Source organism: Corvus hawaiiensis, chromosome 3 (genome assembly GCF_020740725.1).
Source record: "Corvus hawaiiensis isolate bCorHaw1 chromosome 3, bCorHaw1.pri.cur, whole genome shotgun sequence".
NCBI classification, from domain to species: Eukaryota; Metazoa; Chordata; class Aves; order Passeriformes; family Corvidae; genus Corvus; species Corvus hawaiiensis.
In genome coordinates this window covers 54,535,119-54,547,465 of record NC_063215.1, presented here as the reverse complement: position 1 = coordinate 54,547,465, position 12,347 = coordinate 54,535,119, and the positions used below count along the sequence as shown (strand labels likewise).

The 12,347-nt window shown below is 46.5% G+C and overlaps 1 protein-coding gene and 1 non-coding gene across 7 annotated transcripts in view; one reads left to right on the top strand and one right to left on the bottom strand.

Annotated features, from left to right (window-relative positions):
• NCOA7 (nuclear receptor coactivator 7) overlaps positions 1–8,377 on the bottom strand; it is an 86,970-nt gene extending 78,593 nt beyond the window's left edge. For 3 of the 6 annotated variants that reach the window (XM_048296837.1, XM_048296842.1, XM_048296841.1), the window contains exon 1: positions 2,003–2,100. The gene's annotated coding sequence lies outside the window, so the exon portion shown is untranslated. Of the gene's footprint in view, positions 1–2,002; positions 2,101–5,829; positions 5,947–6,269; positions 6,463–8,175 lie in introns of those variants that run through there. The other 3 variants (XM_048296839.1, XM_048296838.1, XM_048296840.1) reach the window with 3 other exon arrangements.
• Positions 8,378–8,918: 541 nt separating this feature from the next.
• TRNAE-CUC lies at positions 8,919–8,990 on the top strand. Its single transcript has one exon. It is a non-coding gene; the product is annotated as a tRNA-Glu (tRNA).
• The last annotated feature ends 3,357 nt before the right edge of the window (positions 8,991–12,347 follow it).

Sequence of the window (12,347 nt, the reverse complement as noted above, 5' to 3'; positions counted from 1 at the left end):
CAGAGAGCTTTACCATTCTTCTGAACATTGGTTATGTTCCAGCTTTCCTTTCACACCTACTGGATAGCAAAGGGAAATTGAGTCCCTTTGTCCTTCATTTCCATAATAACTGTTTGTGAGCAGCTCCAGCTGCCTAGAGCAGCAATTTCTTGTGTCAGATCTTGCTGCAGAGGCTCACACTACATTTCCACCTATGAAACACCCACCCAAATGGGTGACTGCAGGGAGTCACTCTGGCCGCAAGATTCCCATAACTTTTTAAATTACCTTTCTGAAGACATGTTATCTTCCAACCCAAATCATTATCAAGTGAATTCACTTCTGTTTGAATAGAGGGGCTTACTCCCTAACACTTAAAGAGATTTGCAAACTGTCCCTTGAAGTCAGGGCCATAAGGTAGCCAAGTATCTACTAGAGCCAGCCTCCAACCAATTTCAACCTTCTTTTTCAAAACCTTGGATACACAAAGCAACGAAGCCATATTCCTAATAAGACAAGGACAAGTTCCAGTCAATTCTAACTCACTTCATCTCCGACAGGAATCACTTATCATTTCAGCAGCAGATGTGACACATCCAAATGGGAGAGTGGCTGCTGCTGCAGTGAGAACAGGGCACTGGTGCCTGGAGTGACAGCCGAGGAGTGACATCCAGAGACTGCCTCACAAGCAACTTGGACAAACCAGGTATTCCAGAGGTGTTTCTTTTTCATAACATAATGTGCAACAAGGAAAAAAACAAAAAAGACATAGAATTTCCCTCCAAGCCCAAGATTTTGATCCACTACTTAAAAAAAAAAAAAAAAGGAAAGCCATCAGACAGCATTTTGGCTACAAGCATCTATTTCAATACAACTCTTCAAAGCATCCACATTACTTGACTATTTAGGCCCTTAAAATATTTTGTGTATATTTTTACCTTTAAAAATATATATTCCTGATAAAGTAATTTTCATTCAAAAAGTATATACTCATGCATACTTTTCTTGGCATTTCCTATTGCCTTCTCCATTAATTTTCTGAACATCTGTGTGTGTACACGTAAATATCAGATAGAACAATATCAGGAAATTATTATTTCCATACTGTGTAAACACTGGCTGATACAATATGCTGGCAGACTTCATCAACACACATTTTAAGTATCACTCAAACACAGGCCCTTAGACTGGGTCATAGCATTTGAAGCAAACCATAATCGATTAATGGGCACATACCCATCTTAAAAGTCCACCACTTTACGTTAATTTAAGAAATGTGTGACTACCTAATGGGAGAACTACCTAATTGTAGCATGCAAAGTAAACACATGCTAAAAGCCTGTTATTGAATAGAAATGTTCATCATCTCATTTCATCACCTAGGGGATGAACAGTTACTGCATCCTTTAGCGACACGATATTGCACACACATCACCCAACATACAAGTATGCCACTCCACCCGAAAACCAACTCTGAAGCAGTGTATGATGAAGTACAGAGAGGAAAGTCCACTGCACTGATTAAAGAGACAAAAATCAATTACTGACACACCTTTGGCACCCGGCAGAACGTCTCAGTCACGACAACCTAAGGCTATATAAATTAATATATAGAGAGAGAGCCTGGAACATTCTAGTAATTCATCCAAGACCCGGAGAGGGAAGAAATAATGAGATTCGAAGCCGTGAAAGCCACCTCGGCTGCACCGGCTGGGTAGCGGCAGCAGCAGAGCACACCCCGGGTGCCCGGGAGCAGCACCTGGGGCAGGCGGGCACGTCCCGGCAGCCGCCCCGCGCCCCCGGCCGCGCCTGCACGGACACACCGAGCCCGCGGGGCCGCCCCGCGCCTCCCGGGCTGCTCTGCCGGGCTGGCTCCGCGCACCAGCGAGCGGGCAAAGAGCTCCTCCGCCACCACAGCGCCGGCTCCGTCCCCTCCCCGCCGGGCTCCGCGTCCCCCGGCCACGGCACAAGGCCGTGCCCGAGCAGCCCCGCCCGCCCCGCGGCCCGGCGCGCACAGACAGACCTGCGGGCGGGCGGCATGGCGGGCCCGGCCCGGCGCTGCACCCCGAGCGCTCTGCGGGAGCGCCGCCGCCTCCGCCGCTCCCCGCTCGGCCACAGCGGCGCCGGCCCCGCCGCGCCCCGCAGCTCCGCCCCGCCCGGCGGTCCCGCCTCCCCTCGGCCCCGCCCGGCCGCCCCGGCCTCCCCGGATCGCGGTGCAGCCGGGGCTGGGGGCGGCCGCCGCGCTGCTGGGTTGCTTCACGAGCTTCAAGCCCTGTCCTGGGGAAAGGGGTCGGTCTCCGGGGCCAGTCCTACGAGTCATAAAGCCCAAGCGCGGGGGTCTGCCTGTGGCGGGGAGTTTTCTCAAGGGCGGTACTAAAAACAAAACAACCAGTTTTGGAAATTGAGGTTAAGCAAAGCCTTTAGATCCGTGGGAAACTGAAAAGCGTAGAAACCTCATCTGCTATTTCTACACTGTCCGCCAGTAGGCTTCTTCACCCAATCCCCAGAAAACAACACTCGCTATATGTACCAGAAACTCCACTCCCTTACCCGAGATAACTGAAGGTTATCTTCCAGACGCTTGTAGCTAGCCTAAACAAGATCTAGCTTCTTATTTCTTCCTTCGGTTAGTGATCAGCTCTGAAACACTGAAAGCTTAGGGGGAGACCTACGAAGGCACTGTAACACCATTAAATTCCAAATTCTGCAAGACAAAAACACAAGCCTGAAGATAGGCAGATACTTGCACAAATGAAAAGGTGACACAAAGTGTGCACATCTATATATAGGGATGCTAAAAAAGTATCAAAATTACAAATGACACACAGGTGTCTCAAGAATAATTTTTTTACTAGTTAATAATGCTACAAATCCAACAAGTTTCCATTTTGAGTAAGAGATTTGTCAGAGGCTTTTTTGTTGTTGTTGTTTAACAGCTGCCTAAAAGATTAATTTCAAAAACATGTGTCATTTTCAGGACCAACTGCATCTCCAATACAGACACAACCATCTCCCACCATTGCCATTATCCTACTTGTAGCATATGCTTGCTACCACTCAAGAGTCACTACTGGAGCAATCAACTCCTCCACTAAATTTGCTGCTGCACTTTCAGCTAAAATTGAAGTTTCCATCTGATTTTTTTTAACAAAACAGTTTATTTTACAAGAGACAGATTTTTTTTAAAACATAGTCTGCTGCTTAAAGAATACATTCTGATGGCACACTGCAGTTACTGCATGTTATTATTACCCAGCAAGAGATGGACAAACCCGAAGTTACATTGGTTAAAATCTCAAAGACTTCACTGGCACAAGGGTTCTCTACCATCACAAAGAAGAAAGGGGCCCTGCTCTCAGTTACTCTTCCAGCAGTGCTTAGATAACAAAACTGTGGGGAAAAAGAGGAAGAAGAATAGTAGTACTGTTTACCCAACCTCCTTTGCCAAACTGCAGAAGCTGTGAAGCCCTATCCATCAAAGTGGTGGAAACCCTATTTATCTCTTAGCTGCACTTGCACAACAGTGACAGTGACTAATGTCTTATTTTAGCTCCAGGAAAAGCTATCCCTGTCTTAATGTACCAGTTTGCTGTCCATCATCATTCCAACCACGGTCACCTCTATTATCCAGTGTAGAAAGCTCTATGAAGACAATGCATGAACTCCATATAACAAAGAAACGACACACTTCTATAATATTTATGTTGCCCCGAGCATATCAAATACATATTCTAGAGTGCTGGCATGGGGGAGAAATCACTCAAATTCCTGTCAGAGCAGCAGGATAAGCAGGCTAGGACTGGGACGGAAGCATCATACAAGTTCTGGTTACGGCACTGTGGATCACTGCCTGTGGCTGAACCCACAGACTTCATGTCATTGGAAGAACCTGTGTGAGTGGGATGTAATACACTGGTTTATTTTCCTGAGTCTGGAAGAACTAAGTAATGCCTGCCTTTCTGTTGCAACGATGAACATGAGATAGGCAGATAATAGGTAGATTACACACACATGCACATCACCTTTGAAATAAAAGTTAGTCTCTCTACAGTACAGAGGATAGCAGACAGTCTGAATGGGTTGCTCTTTCCCATGGCAATATGTTCCTTGCCAATTCATTTGCATACAAATGTTCCAACATCATTTGATTAATTGTTTTTGTGGTATCAGTGCTTAGAATATCTTTACCTAAGAAAAGCTTAAATTCATGCTGCTCATTGATTTCAGGATTGGGCAAATTTGTTTTATCACTGATTGCATTATTTTGATGGAGACAAAATGTATATTTGCTATTTTCATCACTTCCAAATTGTGAATTTTTAGTCTAGAAAGACGTTTTTCACACAAACTCGTGTATAACTACACATGGAAGACAGAACCGATTTGGGATACTAAAATACCACATTTGAATGGGTTTTGATCTTCTACTTCAGTGTATGTTAACAGAGTTGCACACATTCAAGAGAAAAAATTACTAGAGGTACAGTATGTTTATGGTCTGCATTCAAATCAGCTTACACTAATAGAAAAAAATACTGTATTGCTCATGTGTGGTTCATGTAGTTTTTGTTTCTTTTTTTTACATCTGTAATCTTTAGCTTACAGCTCATTTATTTAAGAAAGACAACCTGCCATAAAGAATTACACTGACAACCTCGACTGCTATAAAAGTCCAGTTTTGAAAAGATATAAAAATAAAGGTGGCACCAATCTTTCTTTTTTTTCTCCCATTATCCGTCCTTCTGTTTTTGCCAATTACTCCTACCATTATTCACCATGAAGTAGTCACAAAATAGGTTTCATACAGACAGACTTTTATGCATACATAATTGAGGCTCTGCTTGATCCTACTGCACTGAGGGCTATTCTTAGCCTGGTTTCTTCAGTTTATGTAATGATGAATTTTCAGTGTCCCCAACTCATCCTTTAACTTTGAATTGATTGTCTAGATATAACTCAGTTTGGCTGAGGTATTGAAATTTTCCACACGTTTTACAAAAATGAGAAAGAGACCATAGCTTGAAACTTTTATAAGAAGTTCTCCCCTAATAACTGATTCTGTGCACCCATTTCTCTGTCTAGAAGAGCAAACCAGAAGCTGCTTCCAAAATGCTCAGCACAAGAGAGACTATAAAAAGAAATGGAATTTTCTGAGATACAAGAGGAGATGACAAAAAAGTCCTATTTGTTTCAACTAAGGTAGCTCAGTGGGCACTGGATGAAGCACCTCACCGCCACGCTTTATCCCAAACCCCAGAATCACGTGCTTTTTAATATGGGCCAAAAGGAAAAAGAAGCTGACCCAGGTTTTTCTAAGTCAAATGCAGTGCCAGGGGAAGAACGGAAGCAGAAGAAAAAGAATACGAGAACGTGTGAAAGTATTTATAAAATACTGCTGGTTGCTTCCCGTCTCGTTCTTCAGGATCATTAAAATATCCCCCGGGACCGGGACTGCCGCGCCCGGCGGGCCCCGAGCCGTGGCGCTGCCCGTCCCCGCGTCGCGTCCCCTGGCGCCGCCTGCGCCACACTGCAGTCACCGCACGGCCTGGAACGTGCTCTTGGAGCTGGGAGTACCACAACTGCTGTAACGTTTGGACAACGCCTCTTCAGGTTTGCCTCACATTATTTCCATCAAAACACTGCTGCGGTTAAAACAGATATAATAAGTACAAACTACAATAGTATTTTTCCCCCACAACATCATTATAATCTAACAGTTAGGTCACCATTCCAACCATACATGGAAATTAAGTATAAAATAGCAAAAGACTGTGCGTCATCTCTCCCTTCCCTCTCCTTTCCACTTCCTTGAAACTGGGATGATGTATATTTTAAGTCAGGCTAACTTACAGAAGAAAATCTGGTATCAAGACTTTCCACATGAAACACCCAGTTGAGGAACAAGAGGACTGATAAATGCAGCTTCTGTGCAGATCAAGGGTTTTCATTAGAGCTGAAGCATGTACCCTGGCACGAAAGACAATTTGTACTTACCATTATATAGTAGATACATACTCAAATTATACACTTTCCATAAATTAGCACATTACTTTGATGTTATTCTTACTCATTTTTACATAGTAAGCCTACTGTCACACATCAATCAGCGTGTCAAATTAAAGTAATAATAATATGTAATGTATTCATATGGAACAGACAAGTTAATTGCATGCTGCTGTACAGCTTGCATTTAAAGGAATCGCTCTGATTTTTCAGGTTCCAAAATTCAGCCTTACCTACCAAACTGTGACAGTCGTGGTACAGTGCCTCTAACACTGAATGCTACTCACTTGGTTTTACAGGCACACCAGCGTTAAGTGCAAAGAAACATCGGCCTCTGACATTCCTTTCCTGGTGCTTTTGGGAAGATCATTCTTCTCCAGCTACCATCTCAGGGATGCCGGCACAGGCACTGGCTGCTTCTGCGCTGGCAGGAGGCTGAATCGCTGACAGTTTCACTGATGCACTTCTCTATCAGATACAGGAAGCCAGAAAGAGGCACAATCTTTTGTCAGAGCATGACTCGTACAGAAAATAAAGCTATTACTAAAAATAACTAGACAGCATAGGACTCTGAATGCTATTTTCCTGGTGGTCTAGTGGTCAGCCCTCACCCCTGAGGTTCAGATAAAAGAAAATATTTCATTAAATTTCTCTAGTACATACCTTTGTCTTCACTGCTCCTGTGGCTGTAATCAACAACCCCTTCACTGCTCAAGAGAAATTTAGTAAGCTATATTACTCATTTGGAAAGTGATTTGCTAACTGTCAAGCACAACAGAGTAGGATTGATTTGTTTCTACATCTAGCAGTTTCCTAGGGCATGGACAAAACACATTTGCCCACTCTGCCATCAGCATAAGATCACATTTTTCATAGGCTCAGCTACTTTTCTGAAATTGTCAGGGGGAATATTTTGTTTCTGTCACTGAGGCAGCTCAAGAATCAAAGGGCTCACCCCTGCCTTCCTCTGTGGTGTCATGTAACAGAGACACTCTTAAGGGTGGCAATCACCATTCTGTAACATACATTTTCAATCCTGCAAATGCAGCTGCTGTGGACCTAGCCTAGTTCTAACCTAGCTGTCTCCAGTGCTGCTAACATCACAGCCATAGAAGTCAGTACCCCTCCAAAACCCACCTGAGAAGCAGCCAGGGTGGAGAAGCCTATGCTTTTAAACACAACACTGTGGACCTAGTGGAGTATACAAACTCTTAAGGCTAGCTCAGTTTTTGCAGTATAACCACCTCAGTATTTGGCTGGTGCTCCTTGCAGGTTCCACTCTGTAGGAACCTAGGTGCCACTTTGCCTTTCTCCTCAACAATGGGCACATATTACCTGCTGGGATCAGCTGACCTCTCTCACCTAAGCACACCCACCTCTTTGCAGTGGCCTCAGGCCACAGTGATACCTCAGCTTCCATCCCTCCACAGCTTTGGCTCCTCAAGCCCTGAAATGCCTTGGTCTTACCAAATGAGATGCTGTGGATCCTACACAAGTGAAAATCTGTTCTTGCATATATAAGACACCAGATTTTATCTAAGAGGACCTGATTCTAACCTCATATTTTGTTATCTCCTTCATTGCACAGTAAAATTGCTGAATTCGGACCAAAGAAAGCTCCATCACAATCAAGACACCCATTTTGTTCAAGACTGCTACAGTGAATGGTTTGTGATGAAATGAACCATCGGCTGAACAGGGATGCTGATGAGATGGAAACCAAACACCTCCAACTTCCTTCACTCCTCCCAGAAGAAAGTGATCCCCCTAAATTTGTTTTCAGACTCTGAAGCTTTTAAAGATCAGCTAATGCATATTTGCACAGTCCACAAGCACACAGTCTGAAGCTTATCTATCAACACAGAAAGGTTTTTGCATTTTAGAGGCAGAGGGCTTGAGAACTAGAAGAAATTTGCTTCTGCAGAGCCAACCCTCCTGTATCGTTGGACACTGCCTAAATAGGGAATATTATTTTTGCTAGTACAGCTCCCAGATCTACTGTGCTCATGAAAACAACATGCCAGACGAAAGAGCCTTTACACAGAGGTCATCCGCAGCACTGGCCGTTTTCATTCCGCTCACACAAACCTTACAAAGAAAAAAAACCAAGGTCACAGATGATTACTATCTATCGTGAGGAGGCCGCGGCAGCACAAGGCAAGCGAACCCCAACCTCGAGCCACTGGCTCCCACCTCAGACAGGCCTTCGGACCCGCTCTCCCCTGCAGGCCTAGCACCGGAACCCGGACAAGCTGAGATCTTTCCACAGCCTGCTCGGGGAGCGACCAAGCCGGCGCGAAGGGAAGCGCCACGCTCCTCCCCTCCCGGCAGCCGCCGGCCGGGATGTGCAGTGTGGAGGGCTCGGCTGACGAGGCAGCTGCAGCCGTGACAGCGACACCCCGTAAAGAGACGATGGTGTCACCAGCAGTGCGTAAAGGCAACACGAAATGAGGAAAAACAATCCGGCGGACCCCGCGCCTGCTGGGGGCGGCGGGAGGAGCGCTGGCGAAGGAGGGGGGGAGACCCGGCGCCGTCCGCCGGCGCCTCCTCCGAGCCCCTCGCCCTTGCCGCGGCCGCGCAGCTCTTGCCTGTGGCGCTGTGTGAGCCACCCCCGCTCCCGCTGCGGCACCGCCGGGCTGGCCGCTCCTTCCCGCCCGGGGCTCCGACCCGCCCGGTGCCCCACAACCATCCCACGGCGGGGGCCCTTCACCAGCCTCGCCTGGGCCGCCCCCTCTCCTCGCCACCCCGCCGCCGCTATTCTCTTCCGTAGGGTGGAATAGAATGTCCCTCTCTAGACGTAGCTGCTTCCAGGACTTGGTACTGCCTGGAAAGTGGGAGCACAAAGAGAAAGCAGCAGCACAACGCAGCAGGAGTGAGGGCGGGAGTCTGTTTTGTCATTTGTTCTTTACAAAGGAGTAGGAGCACGCTTGCAAGGATCCCTGGTGGTCTAGTGGTTAGGATTCGGCGCTCTCACCGCCGCGGCCCGGGTTCGATTCCCGGTCAGGGAAGCTCACTTTTTCTCCTTTTCCCCCTCCATCTCTGTTTTGTTTTGGGTTTATGTCCGGCGCTCTCCCTCCGCTTTTGCAGTTCTGGGACCGTCAGCCAGCTGCTGTGCGAGCGCGAGGCGCGGGAGTTTTAAGACGCAATTGACAGCTGGGAGGAATCGTGAACGAAGTGTGAAAAGTCTCGGTGCTTTGTGCTGGTGGGAAGGGAAAGCCTGGCCGGGTGTAGCATCTACCTGGAAATCTTCCCTTCACAAAACTGCCTATAGACACCCCATGCCCACCCACAGGGATTCCAGAAGTCAGCAGAGGCCTGCCTAGAGGACCACAAGGGCTGCTGGTCAGCAGTTAGAAATAACAGAAATAACATAATTTCCTTTTTTTTTTTTTTGAATGCTCTAACAGTTTAGGGTGTTCCCACACCGTCCCCCCCACAGTGAATGGTCACTTAGTGCTATCATGCATTTTTAAACTCTGGCAGCAGGGACCCAGTAGGGACTGGAGCATCTCTCTTATGAGGAAAGGATGAGGAAACGGGGCCTGTTCAGCCTTGAACAATACAGCTGAGAGGGGACCTCATCAATGTCTACAGGTATCTGAAGTGGGGTGCCAAGCGGATAGAGACAGGCTCTCCTTGGTGGTGTCAAGCAATTGGATGAAAGGAAATGGGCAGAAACTGATGCACAGGAAGTTCCACCTGGATATGAGGAAGAACTTCTTTATTGTGCAGGGGATCACACACTGGAATGGATTGCCCAGAGGGATTGTGGAGTCTCCCTCACTGGAGATATTCAAGAGCTGCCTGGATGCAATCCTGTGCCATGTGCTCTAGGATGACCCTGCTTGAGCTGGAAGGTTGGAGCAAATGACCCACTGTGGTCCTTTCCAACCTCACCCATTCCGTGATTCTGTGACCCACTTAGCTGTCACTGGTGTGCACGTGCTGTTTCCACACAGAGAATGTGGGAAGGGTTTGTCCCCTGCTCCCCTGTCCAGGCAGAAGGGGGACTGCAATTCTCTGTGGTGCTTCCTCAGCTGAGCAGTCTGTCTCTGTGCAGTGTGTTTGTACAGCCCCCACCATGCAGGGCATATCGTTAGGGGGATGCAGGAGAGATACCAGATATTCTGCTGGAAGTGGAAAGAAGTAAACAAAGAGGACAAAGGTATTTTTAATACTTCCCTGCAATTAGCACCTGTCTCCTCCCTCCGTCCTGCAGTGAAACCCTCACCACACCTTAGAATTTTTTAGGTTGGAAAAGACCTTTTAAGATCATCATGTCCAGCCATCAACCTAACCACTGCCTTGTTCACCACAGAACTATGACCTCAAGTGCCAAAGTCACACTTTTTTGAACACTTCCAGGAATGATGAATCCACTGAATCCAAAGCAGTCTGTTCCAATGCTTTACAACCCTTCTAATGAAAAAAAAAAAAACCTAATATATAATCTAAACCTACTCGGGTGCAACTTGAGGCCATTTTTTTCTCAGCTCCTAAAAACAGTCTGAGAGCTTCAGCAGGTGGGAAGGGAAAAGGTATTGAGAACAGGGTAAAGCCTCTTCCAGTCCTGCAACAGAGAGGTGCCTCCCCTTCTCCTCCCAGCGCACATCACCTGCGCATCCAAGCATCCAAATCCAAATCCAGGGCTCCAGCAAGAGCTGCTCTTCTCCACCTGTAACTCCCGATTCCCACACCTGCCCGTGATTTGTAGGGTGAGAGGTCAGTGGGACAACCTTTCCTCTCACACTGTAATAGTACCTGCCTGTGGTGGGCTCACACTGTCCTGTGACCAGATGCCCACCCAGCCATTCTCTCACCCCCCTCCTTAGCAGGATGGGGGGAGAAAATAAGATTAAAAACTTGTGGGTTTAATGAAAGAAAACGAGTTTTATGAAAGAAAGCAAAGTCCCAGTACCTGTAGCAGTTGCTTGGAAGACAAGTATCTTACAAACTAATCCCTTCCCCTACTCTTCTCTTATGTTTTATTGCTGAGCACAATGGTCATATGGTAGGGAATATCCCCTTTGGTCAATTTGGGTCACCTGTCCTGCCCGTGTCCCTGCCCAAGCTCCCCCAGCCTACTGGCCTTGGGAGGAAGGAGTTTTGGAGGCAGACTTGATGCTGGGGGAGCACTACACAGCAGAGGCTAAAACATTGGTGTGTTATCAACACCCTTCTAGCTACAAACAGAAAGCACAGCACTGTCAGGGCTGCTATGGGGAAAATTAACAGCATCCCAGTGGGACCCAGTACTCTGCTGCAGGTAAACCAGGAAATAGTGATAATAAATTAATATTATTGTTTGCTTACACAGACTGCAAACCAGAGTCTAGCACACCTGGCAGGTTATGCTTTAGCAGGGATCCTTCCTACTGCCAGGAAGCCCTTGCATCACCCATCACCCTGGCAGTCCACACTATATGCAGGAGGACTTTGGCCAGGTGCAAAAGTACCACTGGAAATAATGGCTTTGGCTGCCTTTTCCAGGGTGTGCCAGAGCCTAGGTTGCCCTCCACTGCAGATAGGGGTGTCTCATGAGAAGGGTCCTCCACTATATTCTTTATGACAAAGAAGCTTCAACGAGATGCAAAGGGATGGGATCACCTTTGCTCTAAGGCAGAAATAAAACAGTCAAAAGGGCTGTTGTTTCCCTTTAGATATTAGGAAAAGGTGCTGTCAAATCATAGTTAAACACCAGGTCCACAGTTTGCCACCCAAGGAATTACTGCATTCCTGTGGCTGGAGGTTCTTAAGAGTGGCCTGGGCAAGTTAACTCATCAAGTCTCAGACCATGCAAGGGGGATGGCTCAGTGGACCTCCTAAGATCCTGAAAGTCACAATTATATGACGTCATCCTGCACTTTCCCCTATAATTAACCGTTTACCTGTTAATTAGAGCTGTGTAGGGCTCTGAGATTCTTCTCTCCCTCTTTGATCTCACTGAAATGCCTTACCAAGCTGGTGGATGAAGTTGCTGCTTTCTATGTTAGAAAATGATGGGCAATTTTAGAAGTAGCTAAAATGAATTTCAGGTGTTGACTACCTTCCCAGAAAAGGCATATATATGATTTTACAGAATAGGAACAAAAGAAGCATTTCCTTTTGGTTTAACTCATTTTGTAGTAGGACATTTGCATGCTCTTAGCACTGTAAGTCCAGCTTTAGAGTCATCTGAGAAAGGATAATAATATGTAAGATTTTAGAAACATGGAAAAACCCCCAGAATAGCTCTTGCATACAAAGAAAGAGTAGTTTCCAATATTTTGTTAGGAATGCTGCATAATCTCTGAAGAAGCTATCTAATGGCCTTCCAAATCCCTTTCAGTCCAATGCTAGACTTGAAACTTGCCCTTGCATAGACA